This window comes from Heptranchias perlo, chromosome X, assembly GCF_035084215.1.
Source record: "Heptranchias perlo isolate sHepPer1 chromosome X, sHepPer1.hap1, whole genome shotgun sequence".
Classification (NCBI taxonomy): domain Eukaryota; kingdom Metazoa; phylum Chordata; class Chondrichthyes; order Hexanchiformes; family Hexanchidae; genus Heptranchias; species Heptranchias perlo.
The window spans coordinates 22,049,333-22,071,057 of record NC_090370.1 but is presented as its reverse complement, the minus strand read 5'-3'; the positions used below and the strand labels follow the sequence as shown (position 1 = coordinate 22,071,057).

Genomic DNA, 21,725 nt, shown 5'->3' with positions numbered 1-21,725 from the left:
TTTCATATTTTTTCAGTGAAAAATTGGACAATTGATTCAGAATAAAGTTTTTATTTTGCTCATTCGAAAGTTGCCCCATTGTATTTCACTCTGCATTGCACAATATTTCTGTCTGATTTCTCAGGACACGATTTATATTAATCCAAATAAACCAAACTGAAACACAAATAAAAACTGAGCGCAAATCTGGAAGTTTGAATGGCGACCGTCAAAAGTGAAAGGGACAAAATATAGAAAAAATTAAAACCGAAAATGCTGGAAAGACTCAGCAGGTCCGGCAGCATCTGTGGAGAAGGGAAGCTCGGGTTAACGGTTCAGGACTATGACCCTTCTCTCGATCAGAAAGGTTAATCAGACATAATTTAAATACGAAACGGGAATCAGCAGACGGAAAACCTTCAGAAAATCAATTAATTTCACTGAATCCGAGCAATTGAGTCCCGTATCCACCATTCAGATCAAGGCAAGTAATAATACAAAGGAACAGAGTTAAATTCAACGTTATGGGGGAAATAAATGCATTTTAGAAGTATTTTTACATGAATTAGACCCGTTTGTGTTTTGGAAACACTGTCCCTCTGAACATCATCAAATTCAGTTCCAGTCTCGGTGTTTCTGAATTCAGCGTGCTGGGATTCAAATCTGTTGGAATTAACTGCTTGGAAGGCAGCTATACTCACCATTATAGCGCCTTATTTCACCAGGAGGGAGAAGTCGAGTGTTTCTGTGGAGTTTCGGACTGAATTGCTCCCTTTGGGTTTCTGGCACTTTAAACATAGACAATAAATAGTTCCCAAACATCAGCCCCTGAACAGACACAAGAAGCTGGTGGAATTTCTCATTCATAGATATTAAATAAGAGGATGGCAAAAGCGAATAGGAAGAGGTTCGGAAGAAGTCACAAAAACAATTCGGGAAGCAAACAGGAACCACGGAATCAAATTATCAAGGAATATAAAAGTAAATAGTAAATTATTCCACTGACCCAAAAATATCAATAGGAAAATCAAAATATATTGAGTGCCACTAAGGGATGCACAAGATAAACTCACAGATAACGTCAGCGAAATGGCAGAAATATTGAATTGTTACTTTGTCTCAGTATTTACCCGGGAGATAAACAGGGTGAATATATTAGAGGAAGAGGTCAATAAAGATATCATGGCATTTAAGTTAGAAAGGGTGGTTAAACTCCTGGTCCAGATAGATTGCATCTGTGCATATTCAATGAAGCAAGGGGAGAGACAGCAGAGGCACTGTTACATATTTCGGAAAAAATCATCACAAAAAGGAATAGTGCCAGAGGACTGGATGACAGCTAATGTGATTCTTATATTTTAAATCAGGTGATAGAACAAGTCCAGGGAACTATAGACCAGTTAACTAAAGGTCGGTGGCAGGAATGATCATGGAATCTTTTACTCAATGATGCAATGGAAAAACATCTAGAAACCGAAAATATAATAAAACAGTTTGACAGAAGGTTTGACAGTTTAATTTACAGTTCAACATAACTTATTTGCTTTTCAATTCTATTCCTCTCGAAATAAACCACAGTGCTTTGTTTGCTTTTTATGGCCTTATCAACTTGTGTTGCTACTTTTAATGATTTGTCCATCTGCACCCCGAAATCCCTTTGCTCTTTTACCCCATTTAGACTCTTATTTTCCAAGCAGTATGTGGCCTCCTTATTCCCCCTAGCAAAATGCACCACCTCACACCTTTCTATATGGAAATTCAATGTCCATTTACATCGCCTTTCGGCAAGCTTAATAATTATTCTTGTATTTTGTCGCATTCTTCCTCAGTATCGGCAATACCCCCGAAATTAATTACAAGAATTTAACACAGCATTACAACTAATGTTTGATCTAACAAAATGTACATGCAGCTCGTATCCATTCCCAGTTTTTCTAAATCCCACTCGTGCAATATAATGTGAAGAATTAGTTTCTGTTCTGTCCCTCTCTCATCTGCAAACTTCACTGTCCCGGGGTTTGGGGACATCTACTGGCCGGAAGCAGAACTGCAACAGTTCGGAACAAATTGCTGAAACCGGACAATGTTCATGTGAGCGTGTTTGTGATTGGTGGCAGGTACTAAATCAGATTGTCTGAAGAAACTAATCAGAGAGTTACAGTGAATAATTATTGTGACCTCACTCCGAATGACCCAATCACAATCATTGCCCTCCCCATCCCTCATTACCATAGGGCTGTGGGGCTGCCGATTTCATCCGAGCTCGGAGCGGATTTGGTTAATTTCTGAGTCTGAAATTGAGTTTGAAAATGCCTGAGGAAAGCAGCTCCCAAGAAGGGCGCCAAGAAAACCTTGAGTAAAGCACCAGCCAAAGGCGGCAAGAAGCGTAGAAAGTCGAGGAAGGAGAGTTACTCCATCTACATCTACAAAGTGATGAAGCAGGTTCAACTCGACACCGGCATCTCCTCCAAGGCCATGGGCATCATGAACTCCTTTGTGACCGATATTTTCGAGCGCATCGCAGGTGAGGCTTCCCGTCTGGCCCATTACAACAAGCGGGCGACTATCAGCTCCCGGGAGATCCAGACCGCCGTGCGCCTGCTGCTGCCTGGGGAACTGGCCAAGCACGCCGTGTCAGAAGGGACAAAGGCGGTGACCAAATACACCAGCTCCAAGTAAAACTCCACAATGAAGTGAAAAAAAAACAACGGCTCTTTTAAGAGCCACCCACAACCTCTCTGAAAGAGCTGCATTTCCTGTATATTTACTAAGGATCGTTTTATTGCAGCAATATTATGATTCCAATCGAAAAGTGACTCGAACTACCCCGTTCAAATCCCTGGCCCCAAAAATGAACACGAGTTTATCATCCGCTCCTTCCCATTTGTTTTGTTCTTAAAGCATTACTATTCTGGCCTCTCATCCCCTTTATGACCCCCTCAGCGATTCCGTTCGCAGTCTCAGTCTATTTTTGGATTGACCTGAAAATCCCCAGATTAACAGTAACCCCACCCCTTGCAGTAACAGCGGAATCGGGGCAGAATGAGAGCTCTGTCCTGGTCCCTCTTTTCACAGAAGCTCTCCCGGCTCTGAGAAGGGACCAATCTATTACGTTTCACTTTTCTAAACACTAAATTCAAATGTGTCCTTTCACGGAATGCTGTGAATGGGGCTTTAGTCCCGTCCGGTGCAGTTTGAAAGCGATGGTCGAATGAGCCATAATTTAAAGCAGATTTTAAAACAGAGCGAGCGATTAGTGACGGGAAGCGCTGAACAAGACAAGATACAAAGAACGGGTTTAAAATCTTGTGCTCAGGGCGACATTGATCGAAATCCGATCCTTCACTGCACTGAAATTGGCGGGCTTTTTTTAATTCATAAAATTCCTGGTCTGACCGTTGAGGCCGGTAAATCGCGCCCTCTTCTAATTTCCAGCTATCTGATTGGTTAATGAAATAGGCAAATGAGGTGTAATAAGGAACAACCAATCAGATGATCTTTCAGTCTCTCAGAAGGGAAAATACAGAAGTCATTCTTAATTCTTTGTGAAAGTGTTTGTGAGATTGTGGAAATGTCTGGAAGAGGAAAAACCGGCGGTAAAGCTCGGTCCAAAGCCAAGTCTCGCTCATCCCGGGCCGGACTGCAGTTCCCTGTGGGCCGTGTTCACAGGCACCTGCGAAAGGGGAACTGCGCTGAACGTGTGGGTGCCGGAGCCCCGGTCTATCTGGCCGCTGTGCTCGAGTATCTGACGGCTGAAATTCTCGAGCTGGCCGGCAACGCGGCCCGGGACAACAAGAAGACCCGCATCATCCCCAGACACCTGCAACTCGCCATCCGCAACGACGAGGAGCTCAACAAGCTCCTGGGACGGGTGACCATCGCTCAGGGCGGGGTGCTGCCTAATATCCAGGCCGTGCTGCTGCAGAAGAAAACCAGCAATGTGAGCACCAAGAGCAAGTAAAGCGGCCAAGATTTAATCTGATATCCCAAAGGCTCTTTTCAGAGCCACCCACTGTATCTCTGAAAGGGCTGGTTACTAACTGAAGAGACAAAACGACGGATGAAGTCAGAGGGAGAGAGAGACAATCAGCGCGAGGGACAGGGAGGCACATGTGAAAAAGGCAGGGCAGGCAGAGAGAGAAGACAGGCTGCGACCTACGGACAGTGAGAGAGAGAGAGGCAAATCGAAAAAAAAGACAAGAGTAACAGATAGAAAAAGGTAGAGGCATGAACAGCGGCAGAGAGACATAAATTAAAGTAGAAGTGGATATAACGAGGTCGATAAACACACGGAAAATAAACAGACATCAGCGATATACACAGAGGACAAATACAATTAAAGACGGGCAAACATATAAAGTGACAAGAGGGTAGAGAGAGAAAGCATTAAACAACCAAACAAACTGTATCATCAGCCTGGAGTGTGAGAGTGCTGACCAGAAGAACAGCAGCAGGCGAAATAGGCAAATTCACGTTTGATTTAGGGGAACACTCATTTAGATTTATTTTTGACAGTTCTAATGGTACTGCCTGGATGCTGCACAATAAAGTCACTCAGTTTGTGTACCTCACCCTGTCCATGACTTTTTGCGGGTCTTTCCTCAGCCGCTCGATGTAATGAAAAATCATCTGGCGACTTAACTTGGTTACGTTGTGGAAACTGAGGGAAACAAGTGAAGTGCCCATTAATGGTGGGTTAAATTTGGAGGAACCTTTTGTTGATAAGCCACCGCCCCAGAGGTGTGGTTCTGTGTTAAAAAGGTTTTTTTAAAAATTGGCAGAATTTGAGTGGAGAGGGACACAGATCAACGACGACTGCTTCAATCTCGCCTTTCGCTTCCTGGCAGCATCACCTCACCTGGACTATTCATGACTGCTCGCTACCTCACGGTTTGATGCCTCGATGCAGGTTTAAAGATTGCCTGTGGATTGCCAGATGACCTGGCTACAAGAGAAAGCCACGCCACCCGACAACGCCATCCATCAAAATACCTGGAATATCCCGGCAAACTTGAGCCAACTATCAGTATATAACTGTCGTTATGGGGTTAGTCTAAGATAGACATTTGATTTCCAAACGGTTATGCGTTTTGGGAATTCAGAATGTGTTGTTTTATTGTTGTTCAAGCAATTCTAAATCGGACATCAACCCAAGATATTGTTTAAATTCTAATGTCAATTTTTCTAGCGTATTAATAATAAATGATTGTTTTCAGTTTAGAGCCATAGTTTGTGCCTGAAGTTTGTTCAGGAAATAGAGCAAATTAAGTTAATTGTAAAATTAAACATTGAGGAGATAAAAAGGCGTTTCCCAAATAAAGTGTAAAATCTCTTTGCATCTTTTTGCCCCTCCATCTGTTCCATGTGTAACTTTCCCAGTGACCTGCTGTATTCTGTAATAAATGACAATAAACTCTTAACCCTTCTGCTGTGTCACTAAACTGGACAGGGTCCCGCATTACTGTTCTGCGCTGTTACTGTTACAAATACTGTTATGGTTTCAGATTACATAAACATATGAATAATTAATACATAAACCAAACCCCAAATCAGAACTACATTCAAATTGATTCCAATTTTACACTGATTTATTTTATAGAAGCTAGAATTGCTTCTTTACATAAAATGACAAATTTGACCTTTCCTCTGAACGTCTGGTCTCCCCGTTTCCGTAAGTATTACGTCGAAACAACCAAATATTAATCCATTTTTTGCAGAAATTCACGTTGTGGTGTTTAATTCCCTCACTGTACCGCTGTCCTTCTGTTAAACATCAATTAGTGCCATTCTCACTCAGTTTGTATCTTTAACTACAGTGCAACTGTGATTTAACAAGAATAGTAAATAGACCCACTCCATGTCTCTCACCATAACAAGCTCTGACTGGAATGCATGTTTCGTTGATGTGGAATATGAGACAATTTTGTATGGTTACAAACATCACACTTTAATAGAATAGTAACAGCTGAAACATAACACATGTTGTCTCCAACCTTACCAGAATTTTTACACAAGCCTTTGATGATTCATTAAATTGCATTAAGCTGACGCCTTCCCCTGCGGAATCAAAGCGAAATAATCTAAACCATGTGTAACCTCTATTACACAGATTATAGTCTCATAATACATTAATACTAACTTTAGTATTCTTAACCTATTTGTCTTACTATATTATACACGATGCCACACAGATTTAAATAGAATTACAGAGATTTAAATATAAAATTAATTTCCCCACGTAGGAGAGCGAGGAAACATGGAGAGACGGTCTGATACTGGGGAACAAACATACATTTGAAGGTATAAATCGACAAAGGAAGAAGGAAAGAAAATAACATATATAGAGGGCCTGAACTTGGCCATGAACACTTCTGGAGAGAGATTGGGGATAACCTGCAGAGAGGACCTGAAACTGGTCACGGACACTTCAGGAGAGAGGCTGGGAATAACCTGCAGAGAGGGCCTGAAGCAGGCCATGAGCACTTCGGGAGAGAAACTGGGACTTACATTCGGAGAGGGCCTGAAGCTGGCCGCGGACACTTCAATAAAGGCACTGGGAATAACCTGCAGAGAGGGTCTGAAACTGGCCATGAACGAAAGACAGGGAATAACCTGCAGAGAAGGAATGAAATTAGGAATGATCAGAGATTAAGTAAAAATATCAGCTCCGGAGGAAAAGAGCAAATAAATTAGTAGAAGGATCTGATATTGGGAATCAGCAAAGATTTAATCTAAAAATGACTTCGAGAGAGACATGGGAAGACACGGAGATGGGGTCTGTAAGTGGGAATACAGATTTAAACAGCAAAATCACGATACAGGTAGTGAGGGAAAACATGAAGAAAGGGACAAATACTGGGAATAAACAAGGACTAATATAAAAAATCACCTCATGGAGCAGATGTGGAATAACAGGGTGAAGGAGACTGAAAGTTGAGGTAAAAACAGAATTATGTATAAGTATCACCTCGGCAGGGAGAATATAAGAACATAAGAATTGCTGGACAAAAAATGAGCAAGGTCCATCCAGTTCGATACAATGATAATGGACTTGGTGATTAGTCAGAGCAATCGATCTCCATCAATGGAGATTGTGACATATTGTGATCGTGTAAAACGGGTGAGAGTGAATCGAGATTTCCTTTTACATCTCAACAATCAATGGAAATAAATGGGGAGCGATGTGAAGCCGGTTGCGGATTCGCTATCACCTGTTTTACACAATCATACAAAGTCCAATATACCCCAATGAATCTACACCTGACCCAGACATGAGCTGTGAAAAACTTTGTGAACCTTAGGGTATCAATTGACCTTTGGCAGTAACGGAAAACGGGCGGTAACGAATTCGTAGCCCCTGTTTCAATCCGTCCGATGTCCTGTTCCATTGAAATCAATTGTTGAGAAAATCGGAACAACAACAAAACGGGCCGCTGATCCACGATCGTTCATTTCACACTGTGACTCATTTTGCACTATTGCTCATTTCACACTATGGTTCATTTTGCACTATTGCTCATTTCACACTATGGTTCATTTTGCACTATTGCTCATTTCACACTATGGTTCATTTTGCACTATTGCTCATTTCACACTATGGTTCATTTTGCACTATTGCTCATTTCACACTATGGTTCATTTTGCACTCTCGCTCATTTCACACTGTGGTTCATTTTGCACTATTGCTCATTTCACACTATGGTTCATTTTGCACTATTGCTCATTTCACACTGTGGTTCATCTTGCACCATCGCTCATTTCACACTGGTGCTCATTTTCCACTGTCGCTCATTTTGCACGATCGCTCATTTTCCACAATCGCTCATTTTGCACGAATGTTGAAGACCAATTTCACCCCCAGTTTTTTTCAGGGAGCATTGAATTCTGTAATTATCGGGGGAAATAGTATGCGATGGGAGACCGTGCGATTGTGTGGACGGTCTGTCTGAGAACAGCTTGTGATGAAACAATTTCATTCAGCAAGTGCTGTTGATGTCAGGGCTGATTCCACGAATGGGCGCTCCCAGCGATGAGCGTCACTCTCAGGGAGAGCAGATTTATAAACCACAAGGTGGAAGCGCTTTATTTTCAAACCCACTAATTTAAACCGACTGGAGACAAAACAAACCCGCCTGTGGGCCCGAGATTTCCCCATCCCGCTACTCGACCAGTTGCCTCAGCCTTACTAAAGAAGCAGATTCTAAAAGTGTAAAGACTGAAACCCCTGGTGAAAGCAACTCAGAAACAATGGGGGTAAAATTCAACTTCGACCAGGACACGACACAGGCGGTAGTGGATCAGCCGCCTATTATACATCTCACTCAATACTCCTTTCCATTGAAGTCACGGGGTGCAAAACGGACGGCCGATGTGCTGCTGCCTGTAATTCCGCCCCGCCGAAGTAACATTTCTTCCTGATAATCCACAGGCTGTCGTCACCAGCCTCCGACCTGATCCGGGTCACTCAGCAGATTCACTCCAGATTGAACTCACTGATGATCTGTCAAGCAGCCCAAAGTATCACATCACTTTCCACATCTCGAATAGTCAAACACTTTGGGCTCGATTTTAGGGTCGGGTTACCTGCGGGTTTCTCTGAGCAGCAGTGCACAGGGAGGCGCAGATTCGCTCGACATGTAGTCGTGGAGATCTGCAGCCTCTTTCATGCCAAGCTGCTCCTGGCTGGCCCCAGCACCAACTGCTTACCTGTCGCTGGCAAAGTCACCACTGTCCTCCACACCTTCTCCTCCGCATCCTTCCAGGGTGCAGCCGGCTACACCGCCGATGTCTCTCAGTCGTCTGCGCGGACGAGCCCTGCAAATACACCTGCACCTACTCTGCAGTAACACGATGGGTGGCATCAGTGGTGGGTCCTCATAGTGATACCCAGGAGCGGGCATTATTGGACACAATGGACAGGATTCGCGGAGACATGGCAGTGGTGGTGTCAATATAATGTGTGCTGTTTGTGGCTCTGAAATTCAATATGGGTAACACCCATGACAAACCCTCAGACACCTTTGTGCACCCCCTTCATGCTGACGAGACGTTTGCCTTACCCTGCCTACTGCACATATGTGATGCATGCCCTGTGGCTGCAGCACAGGTGGTGGCAGGTTGAGTGAGGCTGGCCGTGAGGGAGATGCACGAGAGGGTGAGTATGGGATGGAGCCATGAGATTGTATGAGGATTGGGTCGCGTGTTAGTGGCAGGATGAGTACTGGCGAGTTGAGTAGGTGGAGGTAAGATGAGGATGGGGTGTGAGTGGGCATGAAGGGTGATGTGACAGAATAGTGTTGGCGGTGCCGAAGGAGATTTGGGGAAGGGGGCAGTGTTGCGGCAGACGGAGTGTAGGGGAAAGACTTCGTGTTCTCACTGCGGCTGACCTGCGGTCATTGCAGCGCCTCCTGCACTGTATGCAGGTGGGCCATATGTTGGTGGCGCAGGTGACCCCCTCTGCCACCTCGAGCCAGGCCTTCTTGGTGGCAGAGGCAGGCCGCTTCCTCCCGCCCGCCGGGGGGAAGTTCTGTGTCCTCCCCCTCCTCCTCACCCCATCTGATGATACCTGGGGTGAGGCATCATTAAACTGGGAGCAGCCTTCCCCCTGGGCTGCTCCATGCTGCAATTTGTCCCATTGGTTGCAGCATCTGTCAGTGGAGGACTGCCCCTTTAACTGGAGAGCCTCCAGCTGACAGATCGTACTGCGCATGCGCAGCCCGACCGACGCGCAGGCCAGCGCCGTGGACCCCGGAGGAGCAGGTAATTGGATCCTATTAGTGGATTGCCTGCTACGATCGCGTGGGCAACCCACTAATTTCGCCGTTCGCGTTTTCGACGCTCCCGGAGGACCACTCGCTGGGAACCCGCAGGCCTGCAAAATTCGAGCCCTTTGTCCCTGTAACAAAGCACTGTTTTTGTGAGGGCGCCTCGCTCAACTTGGGTATAAGGAATATAACGTTTAACTCTTTTCCCTGTTATCAATGCAGAGTAAACTGTCCTCCCTCCAGCCATTCCGTGTCAGGTCCAACACAGCAGCAGCAAAGGGACTTGGACTGATGGGATGTTGATGTTCTTGCAGGACCTGTTTCTGTTCTCATCCCCCTTGTCTCTGCAATGCCAACTGAGTTCGATCCAGAAACACACTGAAATGACACAACCTCATTATCCGCGTCAACAGAAACAGTGAAATCTGCAACCACTCCTTGCAGGTCACTAGTGCTGGGAATGGACTCTGTTGGGCTGAAGGTCAGCGTGAGACAGACTACATTTTCAATCAGATAAAATTTGGCACAGGTCCAAAAAAGGAGATATTCGGACAGGTGAACTAGTCAAAAAAGGTCGGTTTTAAGGAGTGTCATAAAGGAGGAGAGAGAGGCGGAGAGGTTTGAGTCGGGTATTCCAGAGATTTGGGCCCAGGCAGCTGAAGACAAGACCGTCAGTGGTGGAGCGATTAAAATCAGGGGTGCACAAGAGGCCATAATTTGAGGAAGGCATTGATCTCGGAGGGTTGTCGGGTTGTGTTTGGTTACAGCGATAGGGAGAGGCGATGCCACGGAGGGATTTGAACACAAGGATGAGATTTGTAAAATCGAGTCATCGGCGGACCGGGAGCCAATGTAGGTGAGCGAGCACAGGGGTGATGGAGTGTTTCAAAACTAAGCACCGTGTGCAGGATTGGAGGGACAGTGTGACTCGAGATAATTGGCTTGAGGCCGTGAGAACATCTCTTGAGCATTAATATATTCAGTCGCTGAAAGAGGGAGGGAGATGAGATCTTTTTGTCTATTTATCCTGGCATCTGCAAAATCCTTCGTCTCTCAATGACCAACATCTTTCTTCCACTCTCCCTGCATTCCTGGTGAGGTTTTATTCCAGTCGTTGCATTTGCTTCGAACATCTAATTCCCCGGCATGGGGAGGAGCGGAGGAAGCTGGAGGAAAATAACAGACAGAAGCTGAAGGAGGTGGCAGGTGAAACTGGCAGAAAATGTGAGTGTCACTTGCTTTAAATGATGTGGAGATGCCGGTGATAGACTGGGGTTGACAATTGTAAACAATTTTACAACACCAAGTTATAGTCCAGCAATTTTATTTTAAATTCACAAGCTTTCGGAGGCTTCCTCCTTCCTCAGGTGAACGAAATGAAATCCTCGAAATTAAATCGCATTTATAATTCACAGAACAATGCTTGGTGATTACAGACAGTTTTTTCAACTGCCCGTTGCCAAGGCATTCAGTGTGCAGACAGACAGGTGTTACCTGCAAGGTCTCAGAATATACAAATCACCAAAAAAAAAACAACAAACAAAAAAAAACAGAGATAGAGAGGTAGAAACATAGAAAAGACAGTTCGTTGATAACATTTGTTCGCTGGTGGGGTAACGTGCCCACCAGCGAACAAATGTTATCTGTTTTTAATATAACGGGTCAGTTGCTGTCTTTTCCATGTTGAACGTAACACCTTGGACCGCTCAGCCATCCTGACTACATAATTGCTGTTTTACTCACCCTGGTTTTCCCGCAGTGGGCCAATGACCGTTTCACTCTGGTTCTCGGTCAATCCTGGAGGGAAACCGGGTGACCAGCACACAAGCTCCCCGGATTTTCCTGTTCCTGTGCTCGGTGTGGGGAGGTTTGGTCGGGCCGTGGAATATTGTTCCAGAAACGCGTGGTCTGAGATTGTATTCAGTGCTTTCCGTCGGCAGCGGTTCATCGATGCGAGAGGCCGGACAGGCGGCTTGAATCTTGCTGCTGTCGCGCCCTCACTCACTCCGGGAGCCGGGGAACAGCGAGAAAATGATGGATTTATTGCTGCTTCCCAAATGAGCATTCGAACTGTTGTTATCAACGGAGGCAGCGCTGCACGGTCCTTCAATGATCGCTCAGAAATCAATTGAACCCTGCCGGAATGTGAATATCATTTTACTTTTCCAAAATAAGGGGAGCGACATTAATTGTGGAAACAGGGAAAGAGTCTGGTGTCGCTCATTGTATAAATTTCCATGTCACAGTGAGCCAGCTCTCCTGTAACCAGTGAGTCCTCCCTTCAGACCTTATCTGTCAAGAAGAATTCTGATTTCCGTGAAGCCAATCTCGGTTTTTTTTATAGCAAAATACAGCGGATAATGGAAATCTGAAATAAAAGCAGAAAATTCGTCAGGGCTTCTGAGGAAAGGTCTTCATCCTGAAACGTTAACTCTGTTTCTTCCTCCACAGATACCGCCTCACTTGCTGAGCTTTTCCAGTTCATATTTCGTTTTTTTTATATTTTGTTCCTGCGCCTGCTCATGGACCGTGGGGAAATGTTGGAGTATCAGCCGTGCTCAGCTGGGAATGTTTCCGGCCTATGTTTTTGCACTAAGGCACACATTAGAAACCTGGAAATGCGAGACAGTAGAAGTTAGTGGGAAAGTTACCCGATCGTTTACTGAGTAGACTTAAACCACCAACCTTTACTAGTCAAACGCGATAACCGATTGCGCCACAGACAGATCATTAGCAATGCTGTGGCATTAATTCACTGAGTTAAAGCTTCAGATTACTTCTCTATTATCAGAAAGCTTCTCTATTATCCGTTTCCTTTTCCAAAATAAAGGGGGTGAATCTTGCCTGAGTGAAAATCTGCGCTGTATTATTTCTGAATATCAAACTCCCCTTGCCATTGAACACCTGAAGTTTGGAAGACTCAGTCCCCCAGTGATAGAGAGGATTGATTTTTCCAGCTGTGATTCACAATCCTCTATTTCAGTAATGTTCATGTTTGCTGAAAATGAGATGAGTTGAAATGAGCCTGTCCGATCAGCCGGTCTGTAACACTACACGGCACCGACAAAGTTACCCCTTGCACTTAAAATGAAGCGGACGGCAGTTTTCACTCTTAAAACAGAAACTTTGCTGTTGAGAAAATGTTTTCACTTATGGGGAAGTCCAAAACTAGAGGTCATGAAGAAAAATATTTGCTGATCAATCCAACAGGGAATTCGGGAGAAACTTCTTTTCCCAATCAATGGTAAGGATGTGGAACGCGTTACCTGAAGTTCCGGACAATGCGCAGTGCAGCCGCACAGGAGTTGCAAATCCACCCTCTCACCACTCGGAAATCACATTAACTGAACTTTACTCTGGCCCAGTGTCACCGCGCTGAAGTCGAATCTGCCTCGCGCACATTTTTCTTAACATCATAATCTCTGGTTTAAGAGTGAAAACTGCCGTCCGCTTCACTGTAAGTGCAAGGGACAACTTTGTCGATGCCGTCCAGTGTCACAGACCGGCTCACCGGACAGGCTCATTTCAACACATCTCCTTTCAAGATTCACCCCCTTTATTTTGGAAAAGTAAACTGTTAATAGAGACTGTTATATTGCTCGCTGCAATCTGAAGCTTTAACTCGGTGAATTAGTGTTTCAGTGATAAAAGCATCCTGTCTCTGTGGTGCAATCGGTTAGCGCGATCAGCTAATAACTCAAAAGGTGAGTGGGTCAGGGACGGTCGGGTAACTTTTATCTGAACTTTCATTGTCTCGCATTTCCCGGTTTCCAATGGGTGTCTTACTGCAAGAAAATGAGCCGGAAACATTCCCAGCTGAGCACGGCTGATATTCCAGCGGTGCAAGAGCGGGCGCAGGAACAAAATATAAAAAACCGAAATAAAAACAGAAAATGCAGGAAAAGCTCAGCAAGGGAGGCGGCGTCTGTGGAGAAAGAAACAGAGTTAATATTTCAGCTCGAAGACCTTTCGTCAGAAGCCATGACGAGTTTTCTGTCTTCTTTCAGATTTCCATCATCCGCAGTATTTTGCGATAGAAATCCGAGATTGGCTTCACGGAAATCAGAATTCTTCTTCACAGACAAGGTCCGAAGGGTGTGCTCATTGGTTGCAGGAGAGCTGGCTCGCTGTGACATGGATATTTCTGCAGCGAATGACAACAGACTGTTTCACTGTCGAATCATAGAATCACAGAAAGGTTGCAGTAAGGAAGGAGGCCATTCGGCCCATCGAGTCCGCGCCGGCTGTATGCAAGAGCAATCCAGCTAGTCCCACTCCCCCGCACTATCCCCGTAGACCCTGCATTTTTTTTCCTTTCAAGTACTTATCCAGTTGCCTTTTGAAGGCCATGATTGAACCTGCCTTCACCAGCCCCTCGGGCAGTCCATTCCAGATCCGAACCACTCGCTGTGTAAATAAGTTTTTCCTCATGTCGCCTTTGGTTCTTTTGCCAATCACCTTAAATCTAACTCTATATTTGTTGAACCTTCCGCCAATGGGAACAGTTACTCTCTATCAACTCTGTCCAGGCCCTTCATGATTTTGAATACCTCGATTAAATCTCCTTGCAACCTTCTCTGTTCCAAGGAGAACAACCGAAGCTTCTCCTGTCTATCCACGTAACTATAGTCCCTCATCCCTGGAATCATTCTCGTAAATATTTTCTGCACCCTCTCTAAGGCCTTTACATCTTTCCTAAAATACAGTGCCCAGAACTGGACACAATATTCCACTTGTGGTCCAACCAGTGTTTTATAAACGTTCATCGTGACTTCCGTACTTTGTACTCTATGCCTCTAATTATAAAGCCCAGGATCCCGTTTGCTTTTTAACCGCTTTCTCAACCTGCCCTCCCACTTTCAACGATTCGTGCACAAGTCTCTCTGTTCCAGTACCCCTTTTAGGGTTGTACCCTTTAGTTTATATTGCCATGATGTTTCCACAGTGAATGTCGCTCCCTCTATATTTGAAAATTAAAATGGTGTTCACATCCCGACAGGTTTCAGTCGATTTGTGAGCGATCATTGAAGGATCCTGCAGCGCTGCCTCCGTTAATAAAAGAAGTTCGAAGCCGAATTTGGGACGCAGCAACAAACACATCAGTTTCTCGCGGTTCCCCAGCTCCCGGAGTGAGTGAGGCTGCGACCAATTACAACATTCAGACCACCTGTCCGGGCCCCGTCTCTTCAATCACCCGCTCCCGACGGAAAGCAGCGAATGCAGTCTCAGACAGCGCATTGCTGCCGCTCCATGGGAAACAGATATCACAGCCCGACCGAACATCCCCATATACCGTGCACAGGTACAGAGAAATCCGGGGAGGTTGTAACCCGGTCACACGGCCTTCCATCAGGATTTACCGAGAACCAGAGAGTGAACCGGTCAGTGGGAATCTGTGTGAAAATCAGGGCCAGTAAGTTACAGAGTTTGGAGTCAGGATGGCCGAGCGGCCTAAGCGGTTGCGCTAAGATTTCAATTTCTCCTGTAGGCCACAGTTCGAATTTCACTGAAACGTTTAGTTCTTTACATGGACCGAACTATTTTCTGTGCCTTCGGCTGGAGATGATTTCTCTGCCCAGTTGATTTGCTCCTTCGAGAAAACCAACCAGAAAACCAACCCGCCATCCGTCCACGGCAGGTTTATTTTCATTTGTTGTAAGAATGTATAGTCTTGGGGTTCAGCAGAACACGGCCCGTCCAATCAATCCATTGTGACACAGACCAGTGTTGTCCAATACATTGGGCACTAAATAAAAATGAGTAATGAACACAGTCTTTGGGCCTGTGATCTCAACACTCATATTCGCATGCGGTTTGCATGTGAACTTTAACCTTTTTGTGTTGTTGGTAAAATGATAAGATAAAAAGCAGAATGTGCGAGTGTTGTTTCGTCGTTGTGAGTGTTTCACTTCCTTGGTTACTGAATGGTGAAAGATGTTCTGAAATACACACATGTGAAGTCCATGTCCCTGGATTGTGTGTGGGAGATGTTTTCCGTTCATGTGGATAGAACGGTGTCGCCATCGCCACACCTGCGGTTAGTCAGTATTTTCTATTGGACAACACTGGTTCAGAGCGTGGTCGAGTGGCCTGAGCCCCGACATTGATGCTTCAGTATTGTCAGGGCGCGATTCGACTTTCGTCACGAACAAACTTTCCACAGACACGGAGGGATTGGAGAATGCTATGGTTAGACCGCACCTGGAGTAGTTCTGGGCATCGCACCTTCGGAAGGACATATTGGCCTTGGAGGGAGTGTAGCGTAGGTTTACTGGAATGATACCCGGACTTCAAGGGTTAAGTTACGAGGAGAGATTACACAAATTGGGGTTGTATTCTTTAGAGTTTAGAAGGTTAAGGGGTGATCTGATCGAAGTTTATAAGATATTAAGGGGAACGGATAGGGTGGATAGAGAGAAACTGTTTCTGCTGGTTGGGGATTCTTGGAGTAGGGGGCACAGTCTAAAAATTAGAGCCAGACCTTTCTGGAGTGAGATTAGAAAACATTTCTACGCACAAAGGGTGGTAGAAGTTTGGAACTCTCTTCCGCAAACGGCAATTGATACTAGCTCAATTGCTAAATTTAAAACTGAGATCGATAGCTTTTTGGCAACCAAAGGTATTAAGGGATATGGGCCAAAGGCAGGTACATGGAGTTAGATCACAGATCAGCCATGATCTTATCAAATGGCGGAGCAGGCACGTGGGGTTGAATGGCCTTCTCCTTTTCCTATATTCTTATGTTCCTATTACATAAATATCACAGTCAAACAAACACACTCACACTTTGTATATACACACTAGAGGTTGCACAATAGTGACGGAAAGGGTGGTGGTATTAGTTCAGGTTTTTTAATTGAGGCGGCACTTGATGTGATTGCAAGATAGAATGGGGGCATTAGTTACCGTTGTGTTTTAGTGAGGTGGAGAATTTAAATTATTTTGAGATTCCTGGTGACATAAAGACGGAACACGTTTAACCAAGTCCCAAAATACCGTCTGTATAATGAGAATGGATGACAATCAACATGGGCAAAACACAAACCACATATTACATTTTTGACGGCGAGTCGCTAACCATGTTAGGATTTCAGGCAATCTGAAACAGAACGTTACCGGTTGATTAATGGATTTGAATGATGCGCCAGGGAGCGAGGATGACCGCATGGTCAAAGGACATGTGTTCAGATTGCGTGGGTTCTTATTCTGGTCCTGATGTTCAGTACTTCAGCATAGTATCATAGAATGGTTACAGCACGGAAGGAGGCCATTTGGCCCATCGAGTCCGTGCCGGCTCTCAGCAAGAGCAATTCAGCTCGTCCCACTCCCCCACCCTATCCTCGTAGCATTGCAATGTTTTCCCTTCCAGTACTTATCCAGGACCCTTTGAAAGCCGCGATTGAATCTGCCTCCACCACCCTCTCAGGCAGTGCATTCCAGGTCACAACTTTTCCCTGTGTAAAAAAGTTTTAAGAAAGCATACCGGATCCTGGGCTTTATAAATAGAGGCATTGAGTACTATAGCAAAGAAGTTATGATGAACATTTATAAAACACTGGTTCGGCCACAACAGGAGTATTGTGCCCAGTTCTGAGCACCGCACTTTTTGAATGATGTGAAGCCTCGCTGTGTAAAAAGTATTTCCTCATGTCGCCTTTGGTTATTTTGCCAGTCACCTTGAATCTATGGTCCTCTGGTTCTTGACCCCTCCGCCAATGGGAACAGTTTCTCTCTCTCTACTCTGTCCAGACACTTCATGATTTTGAATATCTCCATCAAATCTCCTCTCAACCTTCTCGCCTATAAGGAGAACAACACCAGCTTCTCGAGTCTATGCACGTCTCTGATGTCTCTCATCCCTGGCATCATCCCAGTAAATCTCGTCTGCACCCTTTCTAAGGCCTTCACATCCTTCCTAAAGTGTGGTGCCCAGAACTGGACAGAATACTCCAGTTGTGGCCGAACCAGTGTTTTATAAAGGTTCATCATAATATCCTTGCTTTTCTACTCTATGCCTCTATTTATAAAGCCGAGGATCCCATATGCTTTCTTAGCCGCTTTCTCAACCTGCCCTGTCACATTCAATGATTTGTGCACATATACCCCCAGATCTCTCTGTTCCTGCACCCTTTTTAGAATGGTACCATTTAGTTTATATTTCCTCTCCTCGTTCTTCCTATCGAAATATATCATTTCACACTTTTCTGCTTTGAACTTCATCTGCCACGTGTCCGGCCATTCCACCTCTGTCCTCTTGAACTCAATCTTTACCCTCCACACTGTTCACTACCCTTCCAGTTTTGTGTCATCTGCAAATTTTGAAATTGTGCCCTGTACACCCAAATCCAAGTCATTAATAAATATCAAAATCAGCAGTGGTCCTAGTACCGACCACCGGGGAGCATCGCTGTACACCTCCCTACAGTCGGAAATACAACCGTTCACCACTGCTCTCTGTTTCCTGGTACTGAGCCAATTTCGTATCCATGCTGCCACTGTCCCCTTTATTCCACGGGCTTGAACTTTGATGACAAGCCGATTATGCGGCAATTTTTCAAACGCCTTTTGGAAGTCCATTTTAACGTCATCAACAGCATTGCCCTCATCGACCCTCTCTGTTACCCCATCAAAAAACTCAATCAAGTTGGTCAAACATGATTGGCCTTCAACAAATCCGTGCTGGCTTTCCTTAATTAATCCACACTTGTCCAAATGACCATTAATTTCGTCCCGGGTTATCGTTTCTAAAAGTTCCCCCACTGCCGAGGTTAAACTGACTGGCCTGTCGTTGTTGAGTTTATCCTTACACCCTTTTTTTAACACGCGTGTAACCACTGTACGATCACTGCACCACACATCAATTACGGTGGTCTTGCCCCGACCACAGCAAGGCCGCACACAATACTGCTTCGAAAAGAAGGGTTTGAGAGGCGGCAGAGACAGGAGAAATTATAATGGGGAATAAGGAAATGGCAGAGACGTTCACCAAATATTTGTATCCGTCTTCACAGTGGAAGGCACAAAAAAAGTACCGGACATAGTTGTGAACCAAGGGTCAAATGAGAGTGAGGAACTTAAAGTAATTAAGATTAATAAAGGAAAGGTACTGGAGAAATTAATGGGACAAAAGCCGACAAATCGCCTGGACTCGATGGCTTACATCCTAGGGTTTTAAAAGAGATGGCGACAGAGATAGTGAATGCATTTGTTTGCAGCTTCTAGAATTCCCCAGATTGTACGGTGATCCCCATCGATTCTAAGGTAGCAAATGTAACCCAGCTATTCAAGAAATGAAGGAGAGAGAAAACAGGGAATAATCGGCCAGTTAGCCTGACATCAGTGGTCGGGAAAATGATCGCATCTATTTTTGGGCTGTGGTGAAAGGACACATAGAAAATCCTAACGTGATTAGCCAGAGTCAACACGGTTTTATAAAAGAGAAATCGTGTTTGACAAATCTATTAACGTTTTTTGAGGGTCTAACTAGCAGGGCAGATAAGGGGGAACCAGTGGATGTCGTATGTTTGGATTTTATCAAGGCATCACAAGAGGTTGTCACACAAGATATGGACTCGTGGGGTTGGGGGTAATATATTAGCATGGTTTGAGGATCGGTTGACAGACATAAAACACAGAGTAAGGATAAACAGTTCATTTTAGAGTTGGCAGGTTTTAACTAGTGCGGTGCCGCAAGGATCAGCCCATGGCCCTCATTTATTTACAATCTATATTAATGACTTAGATGAGGCGACCGAGTGTAATGTAGCCAAGTTTGCTGACGGTACAAAGCTAGATGGGAAAGTAAACTGTGAGATTGACAGAGGGAGGATGCAAAGGGTTAAAGACAGTTTAAGTGATTGGGCAAATCGGAGGCAGATGAAGTATAATGTGGGGAATTGTGAAATTTGTCAGAAGAATAGAAAAGCAGAATATTCTTTATAATGGGAGAGACTAGTAAATATTGATATTCAGAGGGATATGGGTGTCCATATACACGAATCATAGAAAGTTAAAATGCAGGGACAGCAAGCAATAAGGAAAACAAATGATATGTTAGGCTTTATGGCATGGGGATGGAGTATAAGAGTAAGGACATCTTGCTGCAATTATATAGGTCTTTAGTGTGACCACGCCTGGATTACTGTGTACCGTTTGGGCCTCCTTACCGAAGGAAGGATGTACTTGCCTTAGAAGCAGAGCAACGAAGATTTACTGGATTGATTCCTGGGATGAGAGGGCTGTCCTTTGAGGAAAAATTGTGATGATTGGGCATTTTTCCTTTGGAGTTTAGAAGAATGAGAGGTGATCTCAATGAAACGCAAACAAAATTCTTTGAGGGCTTGACAGGGTAGATGCTGAGTGATGGATTCCGCGGCTGGAGAGTCCAGAACAAGGGATCATGGTCTCAGAATACGGGGTCGGCCATTTAAGATTGAGATGAGAAAAACATCTTTACTCATAGGGTTGTGATTTTTTGGAATTCTCTCCCCCAGAGGGCTGTGGATGCTCAGTCGCTGAGTACAGTCAAAACTGATTTCGATAGATTTTTGGACACGAAGGGAATCTTTGGATATGGGGATCGGGCGGAAAAGTGGAGTTGAGTTTGAAGATCAGACCTGAACTGGTTGAATGGCGGAGCAGGCTCGAGGGGCCGTATGTCCGAATGCTGCTCCTATTTCTTATGTATCGGTGTACAGTGGAGAGTACACTTTCAGTCACTCCCTGTAGTCTCATGGAATGCACCAATATTTAGAATGGATGCAGTTAGTGTTCAAATATATAAGGAGAAAACTTGGAGACTCTACCAATATTTGCAAAGGCTACAGAGTTATTCCTATTAATTTAAGACAGGGTAAGGCTATAACTCTTATTTCAGGGGATCCACACACTCTACAAGCGTTGACATCCGAATATTGACGGGGTATCCAGAGATTGCACCAATATTGGCAGGGTGATTTTCAAACTGACTGGTAAAGTTTCTGTCTCTCAGTGTAAACCTAACCCTTTAGAAATGGGTCGAAACTAACTGAAATTAATTTTAAAATTACGTTCAGAAATAATCTGCAATCTGTAATTGAAGCTGCTCTCGCTTCACACCGATGCAGTCAGATTGCGGGTCTCACAGTTTCTGTTCTTCCAAATATTTATTAAAATAATGTACTGGGCTTTTCGATTTAAATCTGTGTAATATTTGGATAAATATATGTTGTGATGTAAAATGTATTGGGTTGAAAGGCGTTACCTGAATCTGTTTATTCAGTGACTGTACTTCAAGTCAGCCTCCACGGGCCCTAATTGTTTCACTGGAGAGTTTCCCTCTGCTATAAAAAGGAGCTCCTGGCAATGTGTGATCTCACAGTGCCAGTGGAAGTACCACCTCCGGCCTTTACAGGGATCAACGGCTCTACAGAGAGTGGGAGAAAGCGTCTGAATCTGAGAACAATAAATTGGAATGTTACAAGAATAGGCCATAATCTGAGGACAATAGATTGGAATGTTACAACAATGGAACCGAATATGATTACAATAGATTGGAATGTTGTAACAATGGGCAGGTGTTTCTCCTGGGAGTTTGATTATCTTTCTGCAAATTATGATAGACTAAAATTAGCTGTTCGGATATATTTGGCACTTCTGATTATTCAAAAGATTTACTATCCCATCCTCGCTGTTGTGGGTGTCCCTGGTAGTGTTCTATATTATTAATTCCCTAAACCATGTTTTACTGTATTACTGTTCTTCTCATTTACTTCCCCTTCCTTGCTGTTGTTGCGCCTGGTAAGTCTCTATATCAAACTATCAATTCTGTAATCCACGATTAACTGTACGACTCATTTATTTCCTCCTGCTTGCTGATTTTGATGTTCCTGGTGAGTTCTATATCGAGCTATTATTTCTATACACCACGTTTCACTGTATTACATTTCTTGTAATTTACCATCCCCTCCTTTCTGCTGTTAGTGTTCCTGGTTAGTCTCTATA

The 21,725-nt window shown here is 44.4% G+C and overlaps 1 pseudogene; it reads left to right on the top strand.

The window, feature by feature from the left end:
* Positions 1-3,550: 3,550 nt before the first annotated feature.
* LOC137306863 (histone H2A-like) overlaps positions 3,551-21,725 on the top strand; it is a 223,927-nt pseudogene continuing 205,752 nt past the window's right edge.